The sequence below is a fragment of the Ovis aries genome, chromosome 6, assembly GCF_016772045.2.
Source record: "Ovis aries strain OAR_USU_Benz2616 breed Rambouillet chromosome 6, ARS-UI_Ramb_v3.0, whole genome shotgun sequence".
Classification (NCBI taxonomy): domain Eukaryota; kingdom Metazoa; phylum Chordata; class Mammalia; order Artiodactyla; family Bovidae; genus Ovis; species Ovis aries.
The window spans coordinates 60,682,224-60,707,305 of NC_056059.1; the positions used below are offsets into that span (position 1 = coordinate 60,682,224).

General features: G+C 40.1%; 1 protein-coding gene across 33 annotated transcripts in view; it reads right to left on the bottom strand.

Annotated features, from left to right (window-relative positions):
- APBB2 (amyloid beta precursor protein binding family B member 2) overlaps positions 1 to 25,082 on the bottom strand; it is a 379,613-nt gene that overhangs the window by 253,376 nt on the left and 101,155 nt on the right. For 30 of the 33 annotated variants that reach the window (XM_060417042.1, XM_060417035.1, XM_060417054.1 and 27 more), the window contains one exon: positions 7,535 to 7,644. The gene's annotated coding sequence lies outside the window, so the exon portion shown is untranslated. Of the gene's footprint in view, positions 1 to 7,534; positions 7,645 to 17,680; positions 17,732 to 25,082 lie in introns of all 33 variants that reach the window. The other 3 variants (XM_060417037.1, XM_060417050.1, XM_060417031.1) reach the window with 1 other exon arrangement.

A 25,082-nucleotide genomic window follows, 5' to 3' on the forward strand; every position in this document is an offset into this window, starting at 1 on the left:
AGACTCTGAGACCCATTCTCCTGTGGTCTCCTTCCTGTCAGGCTGAGCAGCAGCCAGGGGAATAAGCGGCTCCCTGTGCTCTCACACACCTGGACCTGCCATGAGAGCTATTTATGGGCCCTCACCTTCCTCTTTTCCAGTAACAGAGGCAGAGAAGCTATGAACCTTCCCCAGGGTTTGCCTTTCTCCCTCACTGCTCACTTGTGCTACTTGCTGGGAAGATGAAAGAAACCCCAGAGTTTTTCAAAGCCCAGTGGCAATGCTGATCTCAAGTAACATTTTCCATTTCCTTTGGAAAATGTTTTCTTTCCTACTCTCCTCCAGCATACAGAACATGAAGCCCAGTCTAAACTACCTCCTTGGAGCACATAGAAGTAACACAATAGTTACAAGAGAAGGTGAACTCTGGCTTTAAAACAGCCAAGGGTCATCATGGGATAAACATGCGCTATAATACTGAACCATCACATTCTGTCTTACAAGTTCACAATTCTGGCCTTTAAAAGAATATCTGAGCAAAAGTGGCTCCCATCTGAATACAGGTATTTTTTCCCCAAATTCCCAATGAACCAGGTACACGAACCTACTTTCATAACCTGTTTTCTTGTCCATTCTCATGTTACAGATGTTTTCTTGCCATAAGTCACAGAGTTCATAAGCCAAGAAACTAGGGTGCCTGACTCCAAGGATCTCCCATAATTTGCCCTGAACCAGAAAAGTACTTCTGTTTGTTGTCTGAGTCCAGCCACTCCCCAGCTATGTGACATTAGACAAGTCACTCAACGGTAGTGACCATCAGCACAAGGGCTCCACATATTTTTAGAAACTGAGGTCCTCACCTACATGAATGATAGGGTAGTATATTTTTATGGACTCAAAAATATTATTTAAGACAGTTTCATACCTATCATAGCAAAGGAGCATCAAGGCAGCTTTACAGTCTCCAAAAGGTACTGCTGCTGCTGCTGCTGCTAAGTCGCTTCAGTTGTGTCCGACTCTGTGCGACCCCATAGACAGCAGCCCACCAGGCTCCTCTGTCCCTGGGATTCTCCAGGCAAGAATACTGGAGTGGGTTGCCATTTCCTTCTCCAATGCATGAAAGTGAAAAGTGAAAGTGACGTCGCTCAGTCATGTCCAACTCTTAGCGACCCCATGGACTGCAGCATGCCAAGCTCCTCTGTCCATGGGATTTTCCAGGCAAGAGTACTGGTGCGGGTTGCCATTGCCTTCTCCCCAAAAGGCACTAGAAGTGTGTTTTAATCTCAGCTTCCAAACTTAGTCTAGTTTTGGACAGCAAGTCATAAATTAATTTTTAGATAAAATGGCAATTAGGAATTTCCTGAAACTTTTGAGATCAGTCTAGATATCAAACTATTAGATAAGTAGGTAAATAAATAAATATCACACTAAAATCCAATGACCCCCCCCTTTTAAGTTACACTTTATATAACTGCAACAGAAGCTTTACATATATAATTTTAAAATATTGAATTTTAGGAGACAAAATATCTTAGAAATTTACTTTATCAATGCAAAATTTACTCAGCAAAGAGTTATGAAAAACATACAAAAAATGTGAATGAGACTGGATCCCAGTGCTCAAGGCTGGTGTGGGTGGGAGTGTGGGTGGGAGTGTGGGTGGGTGTGTGTGGGGGTGTGTGTGTGTGGGTGTGTGTGTGTGGGTGGGTGGGTGTGTGTATGCGTGCGCACGCTCACATGCACACACACTCTCAGTGCTCAGTGGTGTCTGACTCTTTGCGACTCCATGGACTGTAGCCCACCAGGCTCTTCTGACCATGGAATTTTCCAGGTGAGAATAATAGAGTGGGTTGCCATTTCCTCCTCCAGGGGATCTTCCCGACCCAGGGATCAAACCTGCATCTCCTGCTTGGTAGGCAGATTGTTTACCCCTGTGCCACCTGGGAAGTCCCCCTCAAGACTACAGTTTATTAAACATTATGTAAGTAACTATACCCAAGTTAAAAACTATAAAAGATAAAATCAGAGCATACTATCAGAGAGATTCGAGTAGGGTATTAAGGGAGTTTTGACACATAGAAAAGATTACTTGTAAGCATAGCATGGTGGTTAACAGCATAAACACGAGGGTCATAGAGAACTGGGCTTAAGTCTTGACCACTCCACTTCCCAGCTATGTGACGTTGTGGGTGAAGTGAAAGCCTCTCAGTCATGTCCGACTGTTTGCAATCCCACAGACTATACAGCCCATGGAATTCTCCAGGCCAGAATACTGGAGTGGGTAGCCTTTCCCTTCTCCAGGGGATCTTCCCAACCCAGGGATCAAACCCAGGTCTCCCACATTGCAGGCAGATTCTTTACCAGCTGAGCCATTGTCTAATGTCTAATGTGACATTAGACAAGTTATTTAACCTCATGGAGCCTCAGTTTCAAAATCCTTATAATGGGGCAATAACAGCTACCTCTCAGAACTGATATAAGAGTAAATAAGATAAAGTATGTAAAATTCTTAATACAGTTCCCAGCACACTCCCAGGGTTAACTGCTAGCAGTGGCTTTCAGTCCCAAACCTATTATTTCTTCTCTTACCAATGCCCCTTAACTGCTCTGGTCCAAGGTCCTGCTAGATCATACTAACCCTCTCCTTAAAAAATGACAAAATGGACTTTGAGAAAATAGGGAACATGCCCAAGGCCATAGAAATCCCTGATTCCTTGGGAAATGACTGCCCTTCCTCCACAGGCTTGTGACAATTGTGAGTCTATCTTCTCTACCAGCTCTCCAGGGTTAGATGGGTACTACATGAGCTTTGAAGTTAGATGGATTACAATTAGAATCCTAACTCAAACATTTTTTAGCTGTGTGAATGTTGCCAGGTTCCTTTCCCCTGAGTTTCAATAATCTCTACCCCAAGAATTACTGTGACAATCCAGTGACTCAATACTTTGATTTCCACACTCATTCAGATAGTGGAACCAGTCTAAGGGCAGAATATCAGAATTCTTAGTATATTTAATTGTACCTAGGAGAAATTATAACTACCTTATATGCATTGTTGTTTTGTTGGTGATGTTTAGCTGACAACTCTTTGCAACCCCATGGACTACAGCCCACTAGACTCCTTTGTCCATGGGGTTCTTCAGGCAAGAACACTGGAGTAGGTTGCCATTTCCTTCTCCAGAGCATCTTCCCAACCCAGGGATCAAACTGACGTCTCTGGAATTGGGAGGCAGATTCTTTACCACTGAGCCATGAAGGAAGCCCCATATTATATGCATATTCCCAAATATTACATGTGCATATGTGTACACATGTTCATACGTGTATAGATATATATACACATGTTTTTTAAATCACTGTTCCAAATTGATCAATTAAATGCTTGTTGTTTACTAACTTTTTTTTTTCCATTTGCTAATTTAACAAGTAGTAGCAGATACCAAAAGTTTAGGAAACAATAATAAAAGGAAAACTTAAAGATGAGAAAATTCTACTCATGATTTATTTTGGAAGAGATGGATCAGTGAATATCATTACTGAATGTTAGTGGTCAAACACCTCATTTAAGAATATCCAGCTCACTGTTCGTCACATAGTACACACTGAATAAATGTAATTTGAATCTGAATTTGAAACTCAAATTAAGTTCTTTGAAAGCAAGAGCATATCTCATTCATCTTTGAACAATGAGCTCTGAACATGGTGCCCGGCACACGGTAGTTGTGCAAAAAATATTGGTTTAATAATTGAACCTAAAACTGAGAAGGCATGCAAAGATCTGTAATACATCTTGCATTTCCTACTGATGTGGATTTCGATCTATTCCAAGAAATTATATCCCAAAATTTATGAAATGTTCCTTCTGTACCCATCACCTCATCTGAGATATTTAGAGCTTCTTGGGAGGGAGAAATAACACAGGTAGAATCCTTCCTTAGGCACAGAAATATTGATGAAGACAGCTAAGCAGGAGGAACATGTCACCCGCGTTCCTATAACATAACAAAAGGACCAAAGAAGCTGCAAAGTTTTATACACAGTGCCTGTCAAACAGTGACATTCACCATTTTGAACACATATTTAGTCCCATAAGCCTCCTATTCACAACATGTCTGGTTACAGTAAACACTCTATAGAGATTGTAGAAGGTGAATTCTAGTCTATTATCTGTTTGCAGATGAAAAACTCTCACCATATACTTCACATATTTATACTCCCTTCTAACTGAAAGCCAGGATCACTCAAATTAAACAAAAGGCTATGATCCACTTGTTTCTCTTTCACTAAAAATGATATTGTAGACAAACATTTATTAGCATGGGAATTCATGGCTTATTAAGTGGAAAAGGCAAGGTACCAAATAATTCATAGCATATTATACGCTGGCAGTATTAACATAAAAAGAAACACATATGCATTAAAGTAGAACTGCCTTATGACCCAGCAATCCCATTGGTGGGCATACACACTGAGGAAACCGGAACTGAAAGAGACACGTGTACCCCAATGTTCATCACAGCACTGTTTGTAACAGCCAGGACCTGGGAGCAACCTAGATGTCCATCAGCAGATGAATGGATAAGAAAGCTGTGGTACATATACACAATGGAGTATTACTTACCCATTAAAAAGAATACATTTGAATCAGTTCTAATGAGGTGGTAAAACTGGAGCCTATTATACAGAATGAAGTAAGCCAGAAAGAAAAACACCAATACAGTATACCAACACATATATATGGAATTTAGAAAGATGGTAACAATAAACCTGTATGTGAGAGAGCAAAAGAGACACAGATGTATAGAACAGTCTTTTGGACTCTGTGAGAGAGGGAGAGGGTCAGATGATTTGGGAGAATGGCATTGAAACATGTATAATATCATATAAGAAATGAATCACCAGTCCAGGTTTGATGCAGGATACAGGATGCTTGGGGCTGGTGCACTGGGATGACCCAGAGGGATGGTACGGGGAGGGAAGAGGGAGGGGGGTTCAGGATTGGGAACACATGTACACCCGTGGCGGATTCATGCTGATGTATGGCAAAACCAATACAATATTGTAAAGTAATTAGCCTCCAATTAAATAAATTTAAATTTTAAAAAAGACGATAATAAAATAGAAGCTACTTTCTACTTCTTTTAAATAATCCATGCCTAATTTTTCAAAAGTGCATCTAATCTTGTCATAGACTCAAGTTTTCAGAAACCTACTTCAAATAATTTCATACTTGAAACAAGGAAGACTTTGAAAACATGTTTGTGATTAGGAAAAAAATAAAAGCACAGGACAAGTGGGAGTTCAAAGGAAGTATGGTGGTTGTTTAGGGTTCTGAATTTCCCCTAAAACTGTGCATTTACCTCCCCCCAAATAAGTCACTAATTCATTTAAGTACCTCTTATAAGGGCTTCCCAAGTGGTGCTAGTGGTAAAGAACCTGCCTACCAATGCAGGAGATTTAAGATGGGTGGGTTCAACCCCTGGGTTGGGAAGATCCCCTGGAGGAGCCTTGGCAACTCACCACAGTATGCTTGCCTGAAGAATCCCATGGACAGAGGCTCTCAAAGTGCTATTAGAAACATTCGCCTGTGGCTTCTGTGAATTTCAGAAGGGACCTGCCTATCTCTCTCTGTCCTGCCCTCTCCCTTGTTTACTTCCATACAACTAGTTCTTCATGACTAGATTTATGTGTAGCATCCACATTATAATCACCTTTTTTTTAAACCTAAGAGTCACCTGTGAACATCCTTCGTGCATACAAACTTTCACCTATGACATCAGTTTCAGTAAGCGGCTTCTGCCGTGGTGCCTCTGGTACCACAGGGACTGTTTTTAGTTTATTATGGTGATCAAAGGTCCTACCAATGCCTCGCTTCTACAAAATGGAAAAGTAACTTTTACAGCAGTGTCACAAAGGGAATATTTTGGTGTAACAGAAGCGAACTATTTCACCAGGGACTATATAAAATTTTAAAGAAATGCTAAATCATTTGAAAGGCAGTCTAAGTAGCTCACTTTCTGGGGCTGTTATAGTTCCAATCCAAACACCCCTGCAAATATTGAGATCCTAAAGCCCAGAGAATTAATCTTTTGCTCTTTTCGTTACACTTCTGTGAACAGATTGGTGACTTTCAACATAATCCTCTTTCAAATATCCTTCCAGGATGGAATAACAACTAGACCACACAGGATTTCCATTATTTTAAGGTCAATATGTGAATACAAACTAAAAAACTCAACTGTTAATAAACATATTGCTATTATTTTTTAAAAATTCCATGGACATTTTTAAAAAATATCACAGTATATCACTACTGCCAATATTTCACTATAAACAGAAAAGTGTTTTTGGAGAAAATTTTCAAAGTCCTTGCTTTCAGTGAATTTATGTTTTAGCAGAGACTTCATAGCTCTCAAAGTGTTTTTGCAGTGTGTGTGTATATTCTGTGGTGTGTATAATATTTTTTCAGTATGACTATCTTACTTAATTTCAAAAGTCATAACTTACCTTACTATAATTATTTCCATATAACAATTTAGTTATAAATAAATTTACATGACAAACAATGTAATGATAAAATCTGATCTTACTGTTTAATGCGTCTATGAACTTTCTAGAGTAAGGTTCTTTTATCTTATTTTGTTTTAGGAATGTTTCAGCTATCTCATTTGTACTGTCAGAAATGTAGAGGAGTTAGAATACACAAAAAATACAAAGTTTAGAAAACTACGTAGTGATTTAATGAGCAAACGGTTCCTATTGCCAATGAGATTGCTTTTGGAACACACCAGAAAGGAGGTGTGGGTGAGCATGAGTGTGTGTGTGCTATTTTGTTCACATTCTTTGGGGCCACTCATATTTCCAAGTAATATCGACAAGAAAGCAGACTGATTTTATTATTTTTAGGGCCCATTTTACCTTTCTTTTCAAAAAGATCAGGGAATAAAACTGAACTCTATGGCACCAAATAAGTTTTTCAGTCAAGGCCTTCCTACAGGTGTCTCAAACTATCTTCAAGTTTCTCTAAGTTGTAAAATAATAACTCACAGGTGCATCAATTCTTCCAAGGCCAACCTACATGAGGGACTTATTGAACACATGATTTTCAATTTTATCTTCCTTTCCAGATAAGAAAAGAACCAAACGGATTTCATTCTTATCCTAAAGAATTCAGAACCAAAGAGCTTATTTAGAAGTCTAAAATACCTGAAGCTCAGAAAACTGGACTCAGTTTTCTATCACACCATATTATACTCTTACCTTTAGAATTTATCTTCTGAACACCTGGTAAAAGATTTTATCACAACCTTGAGGACTCAGCTTATGAAATCCCAAAGAAATAGCACAATGCAGAAAATCATCCTAATATCTTGGAAGGGTTTTTTTTTTTTTTCTTAAGGTTCCTGAGTCCCTCTCCATGTTTCAAGCCCATAAGCGCATATAAAACTTATACAGCCAGGAAAGAAAGGAAGTAGAAAAGTGACAGACACATTGTTAACTTTCTGAGAGAAATTAAACAGAATTTTTTTTTAAAGCAAGTTAGAAAAATACTTACTTTTCCCAGGTCTTTGGTTCGAAGCTCAGAAGGCAAGTTCCCTTTTCCCACAAAGTCCTGTTTGTTAATTACTAGCAATGACTCAGTGAGGTCAGGCAGCCCAAATATATCTAGAAATTGTACAGAGACAAAAAGTTAACTAAGTCAGATTAGAAATTAAAAATCAAAATACCACATTGCTATTCAGAGTCTCTATGCATAATTAAAATACAGATTTCACTGGACTATCTAAATGATGAACTGTGTTATCTACTTTTCTTTCAGAACAATACTAACGAGACTTGCTAAATCTAGATGGTGTTTTGACTTGTCACCTTATTAAAGTTACTGAAGCAGGAACCAGCAAGGCATCTTGGCAACCATTCACGGTAAAAATGTCCTTCTCAGGGAGTCATAAAAAGCAACTGAGGGAGGATCTGGACTTCTAATTATACTGCGACTTGGGAGGGAAGGTCTTCTGAAATCACACTTGCCTGCCCCACCTTCCAAAGATGAGCTCATCTCACAAACACAGAAGCGGGTTGTAAATAGACATGAACAATAACAACTTAAGAAATTCATCAACAACTTATACATGCCCGTCAGGTGTACCCACTTAAGCACACTTCACTTTTGCAGGTGGGAATGAGAAGAGTCTTGTTAACTTTTTTCTAATGAAACAGAAAATCTGAAAGTTCTGTGTGATGATGATCTCACTTAAAACATCAGTTACTGCCTCTCACAGTCTTGCAAATGAATACACAGGTAGTAACTCATTCATAAGATAAACGAGTTTCAGTAGGTATAACAGACACCACAGGTAAATCATAATTTGAAGTCCAAACTTGTCAGGCTCTCCCACACTGACCGGGCTTCACACAAGACGTTATTCTAAGAAGTGTGATAAACTCGTTTAAAAGCCGTACGAGATTGAGAAATAGGTCCATTAGGAGGAGGCAGGAAGTACTGTCACCACAGGCAGCCAGAAACCCACAAACATCAATAAGCATCATTTATTACTGTCACTGTTACACGTGAGAGTACTATTACTGTTGTATTGTTATTGTTACATTACAGTGTGGACTCTTAAGCCAGGCTTTTCAGTTTTTACACGAATATCCCTGAGACATCAGTGTAGTACCACATGGTACACTCAGTTCTCCTCTAACTCTCGTGCTTGATATCACAGGGAACAACTTGAGCATAACTCGAATTTCACATTTGTTTAGGCATGATTTCACACTGCAAGAAACACACGGCAACGGCAGAAGACTGCACGGGGCGGAACCCCGCTGCCTAAGATTACACAGAATGCACAAAGCCACACCTCAAACACCTGCCAGCAATCTCAGCTCCCCACAAGGGTGCCAAGCCACGGTCCTCCGCACCCGGTATCCCAACTCAGCTTCCGATTTCAGGTTACCCCCCCTGCCATCACCTCACAATGACTCACAAGCTATAACCCTTCCAGGGCCTCCGTCCACAGGAAGCGTCAGGGTTTTCTCAAGGTAAAGTGCTGTATTGTACTTTTTATCTATTTATTTCTTAACCCAACAAATATGTGTAAAATTGTGCTCCAATTTTTATCCAGTTCCCATTCTATTTTTTTTAGCATGTCACCGAGAAAGGTTTTTGAGTGTATGTCCCTAATCCCACCTTTCCCTTAAGCACTGGTCGGGGGGTGGGCAGGGCGGCGAGGCAGCCTGTTATGATTCTGCATAGCATGGCAGTTTTTAGAAACACATGTACTGCACTTTAGCAGAACTGACTGTATAATAACCACTGTTTATAAGGATGCTTATGATTTAAATGAGAGGAGTTATGATTTTCACATATTTTCATTATGCTAAAGACAACAGCAATATATGTCATGTGTGTGTGTTAGTCGCTCAGTCGTGTCTGACTCTTTGCAACCCCATGGACTGTAGCCCGCCAGGCTCCTTTGTCCATGGGATTCTCCAGGCAAGACTACTGGAGTGGGTTGCCATTTCCTTCTCCAAATATATGTCATACAACTTTACAAAGAATCTCACTCACATTTTAGGTTTCACAGTAACCTACTTTTAAGGGTTGAACACTTTTAAGGGTGTTTCAGTTACATGAAAAATTTATTTATTAGAAGTTCCCTGATGGTCTTGTTAATAAATAAGGTGTACCATTCTGGAGAGACCAACATGATGGTGTTTTAAAGTCAGATTCTTGCAGAGGAGGACTTATCCAGAATTGCTTGAGAGGACAAACTGAATTACTTGTCATTCCTTGAAACCAATAAATCTTTAAAAGATTGAATTTATCCTTTAAAAAAGTCCAAGATGTACATAAAGATATGTACAAAAAGTTTTCCATTACAATAACATATTAAGCAATTCTAAAACAAATGTTTGGCAACAGATAAACAGTTTTTTTTAATATGTAAGATACTTAACAAAATGAGAAAATATTTCTAAGCAGTGTTCACTGAGGAGTGCTGGCTATAGGATGGATGATACTTTCAATGTGATCCCAATTTTTTTTAAGTATCTATATCTAGAAAAAAAGACTGAAAACAAGTCAATATTTGAATAGTTGCTAATTAAAGATAACAAAAATAGAGTAGAATAATTTTTACTTTCTTCATATTTTCCTGTGGTATGCAAATTTTCCACAATAATCATGTCTACTTTTACAGTTAGAAATAACAATATGCTATACAAAAATAGGATGAAGGCATCTGGTGGGAAAAAACTCTTTTTATCCCACTTTAATTTCAAATGTGAATCCAGCCAGTAAAATGAACATCAGCCCCAGAACAAGGACACCAGATGCTACCTCCACAAGCATTAACAGTCACAGACAGTATTTTCTATCTCATAATTCAAAGGCAAATACAGTCCCAAAAGAGATGCTCAAAGTATATAGATCAGTTAGAAAAGCTGAAATATAATTTGCTTGTACTGGTTAAAACAGTTATGGATTTAGTAAAATCCAGATTAAGGAAGATTTTTAATTATATAATTGCATACAAGCTGTCTTAATGTCCAAAAGAAATTTAGTTATGGATGAAGAAACTGTGCTCTGGATATAACTCCTTTCAAACAAGGTCAAGATTAAAGAAATATAAGAAGCAATGGCTTTGGTTATGGGGATGAATGCCTCAGTAAGGGGAGTTTTCAACAGAAAGTAAGAAAAGAGAGCTGGATCTTTATGACCTCCGAAAGAACTCAGTTATGTTACAATTTTCCTGATAACCATAAAACTGGGCTTTGAAAATAACTCATTTGCCAAAAATGGTGATTCCTTAGTCATCAGTCTGCTTAGTTTAATCCCATGCACTGAAATCCCAGAAGACCTGAACGGAGAAAGTACTAGGGAGTCAAGGGCTAATGTAGGGCAATTTGGCGACCACACACTTGAGTTCACTTACTTATGGCGGCCAGCAGCATATTTAAACAATGCACCCCTTTTCATTTTCAGTGTAACCTTACTAGCTTATCAAATACCAAGTAACTATTTGGCGTATAGCAATTGCTTTAGTACCACTCTCCATTCTCAAGAATGTACTGAGGGTTAAAAATCAGGAGCCGGCCCGTCGCCGGGAGCCGATGCTAGCTGTGAGGGGCCGCGTCTGGCTGCAACAGGCCGGCTGGGGCATGGTGTTGGGTGCCGGGCTGCCTCGCCTGTCTTGGGGTGCCCATGAAAAAGGCAGCAGTGATGCTGATGCTGGCAAGCAAGCTGAAGCGGGATGATGGTCTCAAAGGGTCCCGGGCATCAGCCACAGCCTCTGACTCCACTCGGCGGCTATCTGTGAAGGACAGGCTGCTTGTTAAAGAGGTTGCACAACATGAAGCTAATTTACCTTGTATGTGTAAAGTGCATTTTCCTGATCCAAACAAGCTTCATTGCTTTCAGCTAACTGTCACCCCAGATGAGGGTTACTACCAGGGTGGAAAATTTCAGTTTGAAACTGAAGTTTCTGATGCATACAACATGGTGATTCGAAAGGTGACACTATTAGAGTACTAGAGAAATTACAGATTTGGATGGTGACATATTCTCTAGATTTGGTCTCAAAGATAAAAATTTTCATTACAAAGATTTTGTATCTGTGAGATGACCTGTGTGGTGAGATTCTGAGAGACGACTGTCATGCTCCTCAAACCAAGCCTCCCAAAGTGAAATGCTTAACCAGGATCTGGCACCCAACATCACCAAGACCGGTGAGATATGTACAGTGTCAGACTTTATTTTGGGGGGCTCCAAAATCACTGCAGATGGTGATTGCAGCCATGAAATTAAAAAACGCTTACTCCTTGGAAGAAAATTTATGGCCAACCTAGACAGCATATTGAAAAGCAGAGACATTACTTTGCCAACAAAGGTCCATCTAGTCAAGGCTATGGTTTTTCCTGTGGTCATGTATGGATGTGAGAGTTGGACTGTGAAGAAAGCTGAGCGCCGAAGAATTAATGCGTTTGAACTGTGGTGTTGGAGAAGACTCTTGAGAGTCCCTTGGACTGCAAGGAGATCCAACCAGTCCATTCTAAAGGAGATCAGTCCTGGGTGTTCTTTGGAAGGAATGATGCTAAAGCTGAAACTCCAGTACTTTGGCCACCTCATGAGAAGAGTTGACTCAGTTGGAAAAGACTCTGATGCTGGGAGGGATTGGGGGCAGGAGGGGAAGGGGACGACAGAGGATGAGATGGCTGGATGGCATCACGGACTCAATGGACCTGAGTTTGAATGAACTCTGGGAGATGGTGATGGACAGGGAGGCCTGGTGTGCTGCGATTCATGGGGTCGCAAAGAGTCAGACATGACTGAGCGACTGAACTGAACTGAACTGAGAGAACACTCAATCGATGGCACTAGCTGGGCCCCCACAAGGATGCTGAAGGATGTTCTTTGGGGATTAAACTCTTTGTTTACTGATCTCTTGAATTTTGATGATCCACTGAATATTGACTCTGCGGAACATCATTTTCGAGACAAGAAGGACTTCCGGAATAAAGTGGAGGACTACATTAAGCGCTACGCCAGATGATATGCGGAGAGGACCGCAGGGCCGAGGACTGTGCGTGAGAAGATGGGCTCCACCCGCAACCAGAGGAACCTCTCCCCATCCTCAGCTCCCCTCAGTCCCGCAGGCTTGTCCGAGTCCTGTGACTGTGTTGTCCTGAGGAAGAACCTCTTCTCGACTGCCCATTGTAGCCGGAGAGTTCCAAATAAATACAGCCAGAAAATGTGTCTCGGGTTCTAAATAGTTGTCTGCTTACCTTAACGTGTTTACTTTTTTGAAACTGTACTGTATAGGCTGTTGAGAATGAACTGAAAATGAACTCAGGGTCGAGGCTAGAGGTGCGTCAGTCCCGCGCAGGTGATGCTGATGCTCAGAGTAGCCCACAGATTGGCCGGCAGAAACCCACTACAAACAAACTGTGATTGGTGCGAAGTCTCTTAGCTCCTCCCACAAATGTCGGCCCTGCCTACGTGTCGTGAAGCTTCCCAGAATGCAGTCATTCACTGTAGATCTCTTACTGAAATGCGTATTTTATTTAATGTAAGTATATTTTGGAACAGATTTGTAATTTGTACAATTTAATGCTTTAATTAAAAAAAAAATCAGGGGCGGGAGGGGTGCTGTTTCACAAAATTACTAAGCATCTGTAACAGGTAATGTATACATCTGAATAATAACCATAGTCCTATTGTACATAGATGTACTAGTCTGTTCTTTTTTTTAACTTCCAAAAATGTTGACTTCAATGAAAAACAAACAAAAACAAAACCCTTCTGTTTCAAATTTGCTTTTGTATATTTAAGCATTTTTGAAAGTTCCCCATCATATGGAAACAATTAACTACTGGCTTCATGTTTTGTTTTGTTTCATAGAATAGAAAAGGCAAATTGAACATTTTAATTACGCTATCTACAAAGAGAGATCACAGAGGTGATACTGAATTCCAGAAAAATCGGTCGGTTCAAATTCAGGAGCAAAGGCTTCATTTTATTAAATGCATGTTGATTACTTTAGAAAATAACTTAGAAATTCTTGGCTTCTATGTTTTATAAATTGCTGCCTAAAATGCTGCACATATGCGCCTTTAATAATTTGCAACCAAATATTATAATCAAGTAAATTCAAATATTATTTTCAATTAGGAGTGTTAAAAATAAAAACTATGAGTTTTAATTTTTACAAGAAGGCATGCTGAAATATACATTTACCTATACACACCTCACACTAAGGGATTCTCAGTATGGAAGCCGTATTTCTTAAACTGCTCTAAGAATTAGCATATGTGTAGCTCAGGGGGATACACTTTCTCAGCATTACTGGATATAAAAAAAGGCAACCAATTTTCAGAGTCTACCTGGAAAATAAGCAGAAATTATTTTCTCAGGCTCTCTAGTCACTCCCTGGGCAGAATTCCAACATAATCTAAATTGGTCTTGGCACTATCTCACTCCCCCTTTTGCATCACTGAAGCCACCTCTGGTCCAAAGCCCAGTGACCTTCAATTTCCATGGCCTCTTCCTTTCACTGGTTCTTCCTTTCCAACTTCTAGACTCCTGATGACTCCATGTGAATATTTCAGCAAAGCTGGGCATTGAGGGAGTTTAAACAAATGATTCATGAATTTTAACTTTCTCTGGATTATATGCATTTTTAGAGAAAAGCTTGAATACCCAGATCCTGCCTTTCTCAATACTGTAACTCACTGGAGAAATAGTTGAATCCACGCCTGGAGGGTAAGGAAAGTACAATATAAGCCTAGAACCTCTCACTATGCCAGAAAGCAAGAAGTGCTCAAATATTAATGCAGACACGACACAGGACAAAGGAGCTGCCTTGAAGGGGCTCCCACCAGGCACATGTGGTACAGTCTGAACAAGGAAAGAATGATATGAATAAATCCTAACACGTTCAACTTTAAAAAAGGAACCATAAATCCACAGATCTTCATGCAAAGGGGGATACTGGAATGCTCTTTACAAAGACAGCCAGCTAACAAACACCACAGGAACAGCAGAAACAGAAAATCCCACTTTGCAACCACCGACTCAATGATTGATTCAGTCAAGGCTCATTAATAGACACGAAGACCATTAGGGGAAGGGTTGCTGTGGAACAGGATACTCACACAGTCTCAGAGTATCACCCTTCGGATTACTTATCACTTACCTAGGGGAAAAGGTATCCTTATAATGGAGAGCTCTGGCAGACCACCTTACCCAAGTGATGGCTGGTATAATCAATCAGAGGGTAACTGGACGCCACATGTCTCCACTATGTTATGTCTGTCAAAATGCTTAATCTGTATCTTATCATAAATTAACAAGCCCAGACTGTGGTACTTTCTATAAGAAAATTATCTTGGAATTTTCCAAGATATCAGTGCCATGAATGACAAAAATAAATGAAAACAGGGTGACTGTTCTGGATGAAAGGAAAAGAGACAAAATGAAATGAATGATTGTTGGTGAACTCTGGATGAGGAGAAGGGTTATAAAAGACATTACTGGAATAACTGGGGAAATCTGAATTGGTATTATGGGCTATGTGGGAAAATACTCTTGTGCTTGTGAAATAACATGTGAAAGTAATTGGGGTAAAGGGTCATGCATTATAATTAAATAGTTCAGCAAAAGTATTTTTAAAGTATATGTATTCAGAGACAGAAAGAAATAGAAAACAAATTTGGCAAAATGTAAGCATTTTATATGGCAGGCTATAACCTATAAAAGCCAGTAACTATAGTTACTTATAGGTTAGGTCTACTCCATATAAAGAGAGATAATATAGGTGCTTATGGTTGAAACTGACACAAAAAGATTAATTTTTGTAACACAAAATTACAGCATTTAGTCTATACCAAAAAAAAACAAACTTTCTCCAATTCAGTTTTCCTCTGTAGCAATTAATAGTCATTAGGTGGAAGGAAGAAGATTTAGAAAGAAAAGAAACCTAAGGAAGAGAATGACAACGGATAAAAATTAGGCACAGTTCAGTTCTTTTCCACACCTCTTCTTTTGAAGAAGAGGTTAAGTTCCAAGGTTTTAAAAATTATGCCTGTTTTCCATCCTGATGACCCAGTAGATGTAAATGTTTCCAATGAGTGAGAAAGAGTCCCACTGCAAGATGGAAACTAACTAAACACCAGAACCAGGGAAGCTGAGCATTTCATTTCATGCTCAGCCCTGGCCAAGCCTAGAACAGAGGGGCATGCATCTGAATAACCATCCGTCTGAGCAAACTAGCACCCTAGGCTTGCCACTTTCAGCACCTCCTCAAACTGAATGTGTTGGAAACAGAGTTCTCCACCACCAAACCCGACCCTGTGTTTCCATCACCTTCTCAGTCGGTTGTTGTTTAGTCACTAAGTCGTGTCCCACTCTTTGCGACCCCAAGGGCTGTAGCCTACCAGGCGCCTCTGTCTGTGGGATTTCCCAGGACAGAATACTGGAGTGGGTTGCCGTTTCCTTCCCCACCTTTTGGTCCATCCAGTCTCAAAAGCGCAGTTTCATCTTTTACTTCAGTTCCCACCTGCCCTGTCTTCCTCATTCACATACTCAGGGCCATATTAGCCACAAGGCCTCTTGCGGTCCAGGCAGAAATGGCCTCTCTTTTCTCTGTTTCTCCTCAGTATTTTTATCTATGGCACTTAATTGGCACTTTCACAATATTTTTGCCACACAGAACCGATTCTGCACTCAATGTAGGTAAGAGCTTTATTATGTCACCTGATTTTTAAAAAAACCACTGTAATTCTGTGAAGTACTTTATTATTTTGCTATTTACAGAATGGATAATCAGATGAAATAACTTGTATGAGGTCACAAAGTTGATCTACCCTAATACCAAGGTGCTTCAGATTTTATTTATCATTTTAAACACTGTCCCCTGTCCTTAAATCAAGCACAGACTCCTTGAAGAAAGGGATCATTTTATCTGGCTCTGCGCTCTCTCCCAAGTCTAGTAACACTCATAACTCATGTTCACGGAATTATATTTCAAGACTCAGCTCAGAAACCATTTTTCTTTCTGACTTCCAGCCTCCTCTTGTGCCCCTCATCCTTGCCCTCTGAATGCTTCTACTGCAGTATAGGCACACCCTAACTGCGGTGTTTGTGCCCCAAAACACAGTAGGCACTTAATGAATGTTCACCAAATGAAATGTTTATGCATGAGACAGCTGGGTTCCTTATCAAGGCTGCTATGTCTCGCTAGAAAATTGATCTCCACTTTTATCATTATCACATACTGAGGAAATTATTTTAAGAAAGAGTGACAGTGGGAAAATGGAGATAAACAGTCTTGGTCTTTGGGTCCTACTCACTTTATCTGCTGTCCCGGGTACACTGTGTTCTGGAGAAGTACTTCTGAATTTTAACATATATAAACTATCACTCAATACAAATTACAATTCAGTATACCATAGGGCTTCCCAGGTGGCACTAGTGGTAAAGAACCCGCCTGCCAATGCAGGAGACATGAGAGATGGAGGTTTGATCCCTAGGTTGGGAAGATCCCCAGGAGGAGGGCATAGCACCCCACTCCTGTATTATTGCCTGAAGAATCCCACGGACAGAGGAGCCTGGCGGGCTACAGTCCATGTAGACCAACACAGAGCTGGTCACGACTGAAGCAACTTAGCATGCACACAGCATATCGTAGTACAGTCTGAAATTCTGTATTTCTTTTTTGGGGGTTGGGGGGGATAAAGGATGCAAACAAGAGGCTAACCAAGATTCTGTATTTCTAACATGCTCCCAAGAGATGTCTGTGCTGCTGATCTATGGACCACACTTTTGAGGAACAAAAGTCCTAGACTGTAATAGTGAAGCTGTTCCCATTTCTCTTAAAAGAGAAATAGCATGTAGGCTAAATGACCAGACATGAATTCACAGTGTTAATGCTAGTTATCTCTGGGTTTCTTCTTTCCACTTTTCTATAATTTCCAAGTATTCTATAATAACTCTTGCTGATGGAAATAAAAATTTTAAATTCTATATATACACATGCATAAAAGACTCTCCATTTGGACCCTTCTACTCTGCTCGACTACATCTTTGTTTAAGCAACAAATATACTTAAAAGGACCAGACTTGGGAAATAACAAGATGGTGAATTTAGCAATTCTCTGTCTGCTCATTTTAACATGTAGATTAACATAAAATAGTAATTACCCTTAACAAGCAGTCACCACCACAAGCATTGTTTTTCTCAGGTTCCTTTCCCTTAAAAGAAAGAGAATTCATTCAGGTAGAAGACAATAAAAGGCAAACCAAATTAAGGACAAGAGAAAAACCAAGCAGGCGCTACAATGAACCTTGTCCAAGTGGGTCAACAGAACCTCGTGAAGTTGGAACGAAGGTGGAAATGCATTCTCGCAGCAGAGGCAGGGTGGGCTGGGTTCCCCGACAAGGCTAAGTGGAATAAATTAGAGCGGCACTCTCCAGGCACCTGCAAGTGAGGTGGAAAGAAATGGTCCTCAAGAGGAGCTTCCTTCCAAAGTGTAACAAGGGGAGATCATTAGGAAAGGCAATTAGAGGATGCATCTTTGCAGGAAAGCACTCCCCAAATACCTGACTCCTTCTCTTCCATGGAGTTCCAAAGGATGCCAGGTTTAGTCTATCAGCTGTAGAAGCTGCAGCCCTGGCAGGCAGGCCCCTCATAACCACTCTGTACCTGCAGCTATTCCAGACACTTGCCCAGGCCATAGGTGTCTGTGAAGTGACAAAAACAAAGGAGGTGTCCAAGTACCACTCCTCTGGAACCAGAGTGTTCCTGGTTAAAGCAGGATGAACAAGGTTCTGCATTCTCTGTTTTCCAACCCGCAGTTCTAAAAGACCTTTTCCCGTAAAGAAATATTGTGAAACTCACTGTGAAATTACCTGAAAGGACGGCAACTTAGTGCCTGGAAGGCTTATATATACAGTAGGACTAAAAACCACTGTGTGTGTCTATTAAGAATGTGGTTTCATATCTGTAAAGTTTAGACATGCGAGACATTCAGCTCAAGTGAAAACAGTGAGTCACTGTTTCTTTGCTGAATCCTGTGAGTCTAGAGCTGGACCATTCAAGGCAAATAAACATATGCTGAGGTTTCTAAAAATGTGAGATTTCAAAAGTAATGTCAAAGTCATCATCTTGATGGGAGGGAAAAAAAATCTGAAATCTACTTGGACTACCTTACACTTCTTTTATTGAAATTCAAATTGTTTTTATTTTGAATTACAGGAATTGTAGATGGCAAGGGAGAAAGCACCATAATCTTCTTAGTGATCCAAAGCCTACATGTCCTAATATCTTAGTTGGAATTTTAGATTTAAAGAGACTTAGGAAGCATGACAAATAAAATGTAATACGTGGTCTCTAGCTTGTATTCTAGTTTTTAAAAATGTTTTTAATGCTAAAGACTTAGCAGACTAAGTCTCTGGGAAGTTTGACTATGGATTGATAATAAATGATATTTGGGGATTATTATTTATTTTGCTGATCATCATAATAGTACTGCCTTTATGTAAGGTAGCTTCTGTATTTTCTGGAAATGCATGCTAAAGTATTTAGGGGGAAAATGCCATGAATTCTAAAATTTATTTTTAAGTGGTTCAGCAAAAAATAATATATGTAAATTTATACACATAAAGTAAATAGGAAAAATGTTAATAATCACTGAAATTAGATAGGGGTTCTATGGGTATTCATTGCAGTATTCTTTACACTGTTTTTCTATTTGAAAAACTTTAGAAGTAAAAGTTTAAATTTATATCAAAAACACATAAGGCCCTAATAGTTTTATCTACCCTGTCTTGCCATATTAGACCACAGACTTTTCTCCAGAAGATCTCTCACATCTTCCACCTCTGCAACTTTGCGTATTACGTGCTCTCAACTTTCTCCCTCTAGGCACTTTGCCTCTAGTGAAGGCTAATTTATTCTTTCAGGTCAATCTCAAATGCTACCTCCTCTTTCCTAATCTCTGCCCAACTTGATGCATCTCCCCTTTTCTGACTGCCTATGACACCTTGTACCTCTCATCACACTTATCACATTCCATCCTGCAAGATAAACACTGACTCTGACCTTTACTGAGTGCTTCCCACATGTGAGGCTGTGTTCACATGTTCTCACGTGCATTCTCTCCTCTCTTTGTTTCTTTCCTACCCCACTGAGGTAGGAATTGTCACTATCCTCTTTCCACAGGTGAGAAAAGAGGTATGAGAGGTTGGGTGACTTATTCACAGGGTTAGTAAGCAGCAGCGCCAGGCTTCATTCAAACATAGCCCATTTGCATTCAAACTCTTAAGCATTAGTGTGCATGTCATCAGCACGGTGGCCTGATCCTTCCCTAATAACAATTTAAGAGCAGGTAGAGCATATTATTTATTTATTCACTCAACCAATAATCATTGAAAAGCCACTATTATTCAGAAACATCTGCCCTATGTGATGAGGTAAAGTTGTGAACATCAACATTTTAGCAATCAGCAAACTAAAATAGACTGGAATGGGTGAATTTAACTCAGATGACCATTATATCTACTACTGTGAGCAAGAATCCCTTAGAAGAAATGGAGAAGCCATCATAGTCCACAAAAGAGTCTGAAATGCAGTACTTGGATGCAATCTCAAAAACGACAGAATGATATCTGTTCATTTGCAGGGCAAACCATTCAATATCACAGTAATCCAAGTCTATGCCCTGAAGAGTAATGCTGAAAAAGCGGAAATTGAATGGTTCTATGAAGACCTACAAGACATTCTAGAACACACACCCAAAAAACATCCTTTTCATTATAGGGGACTGGAATGCAAAAGTAGGAAGTCAAGAAATACCTAGAGAAACAGGCAAACTTGGCTTTGGAGTACAGAATGAAGCAGGACAAAAGCTAATAGAGTTTTGCCAAGAGAACAGACTGGTCATAGCAAACACCCTCTTCCAACAACACAAGAGAAGACTCTACACATGGACATAACCAGATAGTCAATACTGAAATCAGATTGATTATATTCTTTGCAGCAAAAGATGAGAAGCTCTATTCAGTCAGCAAAAACAAGACTGGGAACTGACTGTGGCTCAAATCATGAACTCCTTATTGCCAAATGTAGACTTCAATTGAAGACAGTAGGGAAAACCACTAGACCATTCAGATATGACCTAAATCAAATCTCTTATGACTATACAGTGGAAGTGACAAACAGATTCAAGGGGTTAGATCTGATAGAGTGCCTGAAGAACTATGGGTGGAGGTTCGTGACACTGTGTAGGAGGAAGTGATCAAGACCATCCCCAAGAAAAAGAAATGCAAAAAGGCAAAATGGTTGTCTGAGGAGGCCTTACAGATAGCTGTGAAAAGAAGAGAAGGGGAAGGCAAAGGAGAAAAGGAAAGATCTATCCATTTGAATGCAGAGTCCCAAAGAATAGCAAGGAGAGATAAGAAAGCCCCCCTCAGCGATGAATGCAAACAAATAGAGGGAAACAATGGAATGGGAAAGACTAGAGATCTCTTCAAGAAAATTAGAGATACCAAGGGAATATTTCATGCAAAGATGGGCACAAAAAAGGATAGAAATGGTATGAACCTAACAGAAGCAGAAGATATTAAGAAGAGGTGGCAAGAATACACAGAAGAACTGTACAAAAAAGAGCTTCACGACCCAGATAATCACGATGGTGTGATCCCTCACCTAAAGCCAGACATCTTAGAATGAGAAGTCAAGTGGGCCTAAGGAAGCATCACTATGAACAAAGCCAGTGGAAGTGATGGAATTCCTGTTGAACTATTTTAAATCCTAAAAGATGATGCTATGAAAGTGCTGCACTCAATATGACAGCAAATCTGGAAAACACAGCAGTGGCCACAGGACTGGAAAAGGTTAGTTTTCATTTCAATCCCAAAGAAAGGCAATGCCAAAGAATGCTCAAACTATTGCACAACTGCACTTATCTCACATGCTAGCAAAGTAATGCTAAGAATTCTCCAAGCTAGGCTTCAACAGTAAGTGAACTGTGAACTTCCAGATGCTCAAGCTGCATTTAGAAAAGGCAGAGGAACCAGAGATCAAATCGCCAACATTCACGGGATCACAGAAAAAGCAAGAGTTCCAGAAAAACATCTACTTCTGCTTTACTGACTATGCCAAAGCCTTTGACTGTGTGGATCACAATCAACTGTGGAAAATTCTGAAAGAGATGGGAATACCAGACCACCTGACCTGCTTCTTCAGAAATCTGTATGCAGGTCAAGAAGCAACAGTTAGAACTGGACATGGAAAAACAGACTGGTTCCAAATAGGAAAAGGAGTACGTCAAGGCTGTATATTGTCACCCTGCTTATTTAACTTCTATGCAGAGTACATCATGAGGAACGTTGGGCTGGATGAAGCACAAGCTGGAATCAAGATTTGCTGGGAGAAATATCAATAACCTCAGATATGCAGATGACACCACCATTATGGCAGAAAGTGAAGAAGAACTACAGAGCCTCTTGATCAAAGTGAAAGAGGAGAGTGAAAAAGTTGGCTTAAAACTCAACATTCAGAAAACAAAGATCATAGCATCTGGTCCCATCACTTCATGGTAAACAGATGAGGAAACAGTGGAAACAGTGGCTGACTTTCTTGTCTTGGGCTCCAAAATTACTCCAGACAGTGACTGCAGCCATGAAATTAAAAGACACTTGCTGCTTGGAAGAAAAGTTATGACCAACCTAGACAGCATATTAAAAAGCAGAGACATTACTTTGCCAACAAAGGTCCGCCTAGTCAAGGCTATGGTTTTTCCAGTAGTCCTGTATGGATGTGAAAGTTGGACGATAAAGAAAGCTGAGCGCCAAAGAATTGATGCTTTTGAACTTTGGTGTTGGAAAAGACTCTTGAGAGTCCCTTGGACTGCAAGGAGATCCAACCAGTCCATCGTAAGGGAAATCAGTCCTGAATATTCACTGGAAGGACTGATGCTGAAGCTAAAACTCAATACTTTGGCCACCTGATGCAAAGAACTGACTCATTAGAAAAGACCCTGATGCTGGGAAAGACTGAAGGCAGGAGGAGAAGGGGACAACAGAGGATGAGATGGTTGGATGGCATCACCGACTCAATGGACATGAGTCTGAGTAAACTCCGGAAGTTGGTGATAGACAGGGAGGCTTGGCGTGCTGCAGTCCATGGGGTCGCAAACAGTTGGACACAACTGTGCAACTGAACTGAAAGTTTTGAGTGGAAAGGACAGTTTTGACTTTTTTTTTTTTTTTTTTTTTTTAGTTTTGACTTAAGTTAAAGGAAATCTGGACAAACCATGGACTTTAATCAACCCTGGATATTCATTGGAAAGACTGATGCTGAAGTTCCAATACTCTGGCCACCTCATGTAAAGAGTCAACTCATTGGTAGACTCTGAGGCTAGGAAAGATTGAAGGCAAAAGGAGAAAAGAGTGGCAGAGGTTGTGATGGTTAGATATCATCACCAACTCAGTGGACATGAATTTGAGCAAACTCTAGGAAATAGTGAAGGACAGGGAAGCTTGGTGTGCTGCAGTCCTTGGGGTCACAAAGAGTTGGGCACCAGATTAGTGATTGAACAACAATAAAAGGAATGTAAAAATGTTAATAATAGAGGGAATAGAATGAGAGGGTTAATGAGAACTCTGCATTACCATCCCAGTCTGCCTGCAAATCTAAAACTGTTCTACAAAAAGATAAAAGTCTATTTTAGAAAAGGAAAAATAGAGTGTGACTATGAGGTCAGTTTTCTTGACTGGCTCATAAACTACCTATAACATCAATTTCAAAGAAAAGTGGTTAGGCCATTCTAGCAAAAGGATCAATATTGTATTGATAATATGTGATTTGGGGAGCGAATCACAACTAGGATCTCCAACTGAATGTGTGGAACGTGTATTTTAAACCTGATATCATACATGTATATCCTTCTTCTCATACAACACTAACATGCTTCAGGCTCCAGGTTCTCCAGCTTAATTCACAATGTTTTAATGAACAGACCCAGGAAGGAATTTACCACATCTCCTATTTCTCCAAGTCAACTCAAGTTCTTAAAGTCTCAGAAAAACCCTAGGAAGTTCCATTTCTTTTTTAAGCACTGGTTTTTGTTTTCTTAAAGAATCACAGAGTTTCAAGTCCCATGCTATATAGCCAACTCAAATCTAGAACTTCAGGCACCTACACATTAACACACCCTACCATCCTGTGCCTGATTCTTCCCTAAAAAAGAGAACTCGGCCTTTCAGCTATTGTTCAGAGACATCTCTCCACTTTAATCAATGACTCTCTTCACTGCATATGTGATATCAGCTACATTTCCACATATAAAAACCTTCCTATGGGGAGTTAGTCTAATAAGTCACCATGAGTAACAGTATCTCCTTTTTTAGATCTAACTTTGGAAAACTACAGATCGTCACCGTTACGTAAATATTTAACAGACACCGTTTGACAATATTAACCACAGTAAGAAGTAACGACATTAGGAGGATTTCACCGTGGTACATTTTGGAAGTCTCATAAAAGTACTGCAATATGGGTGGTAAAGATATCATCACCAGGCTGGTTAAGACTCTGCCTTCCACTGCAGGGGGCACAGGTTCCATCCCTGGTCAAGGATCTAAGATCTGACACGCCACATGGTGCAGTCAGAAAAGGTGGCACCACTTTATAAATGAGGGAAATTGAGGCTTACAGTTGAAGTGAGTATTCATTCAAAGACACCACTGCGTGACTTTGTTCCACCGGGGATTCTCCATGGCCTGACTCAAAGCCAACTGTATTACCTCTCTCTTCAGTCAGGAAGCCAGGGCCCCTCGCTGAACTTGTCCACAGTGCTTGCCTCATCTCTGGCAGTGCTCTTTCTGTGCAGGCCACATATCTGTTCATGCATCCCATCTCCGGAGGAGACTTACATAAACCGACTCAGGACTACGGCCCTGCCTCACTCACCCATCCCCTGCCCTGTGCTGACACAATGCCTCCCACTCTGGCTGTTCCCTAAGCCCAGTGGCCCATGACCACATAAATGATCTGGAGTTGCAAAGCTTATCCACGAGCAAAAGCCACGGAACAAAAACATACCCTGTTCTGGTGCTTGAAAACTAAAAGTTCCAGACAACTATTTTTCATTGACCTTAAAGTAAAATAAATTAAGTTTTACAGCATGGCTGATAACCATAAATAGAAAAGAGAGGGTGTTGTTTTCCCCATGAGTCCTCAGCTAGGCCTCCAACTGGGGGCTATGAACATTCAGGGAATGTGCCACAGGTCTTGGTTTCCATCCAGATTCCAGAAAAAGAGCAGAGGAAAATGAGTTTAACCAGCAATATAGTTTGAGTTCCTCCTACAGGAACCAGCCTCTACAAAATAACACCTAAAACTGGCTTGTGGGCATTCTTCTTTCTATAGCTTTGTTGGCCAAATTGACCATTCTGCTATTAGAACCTTGGATTCTCTAAGTTGAATGAAAAGCAAAATATTTTTAAAATATCAAATCATTAAAAAAAAAAAATTCTTCTCTTCTCTCCTGGTACAAAATATAAAGGTTCTGACTTTGCACAGAGAGGGATTGATTCAGAG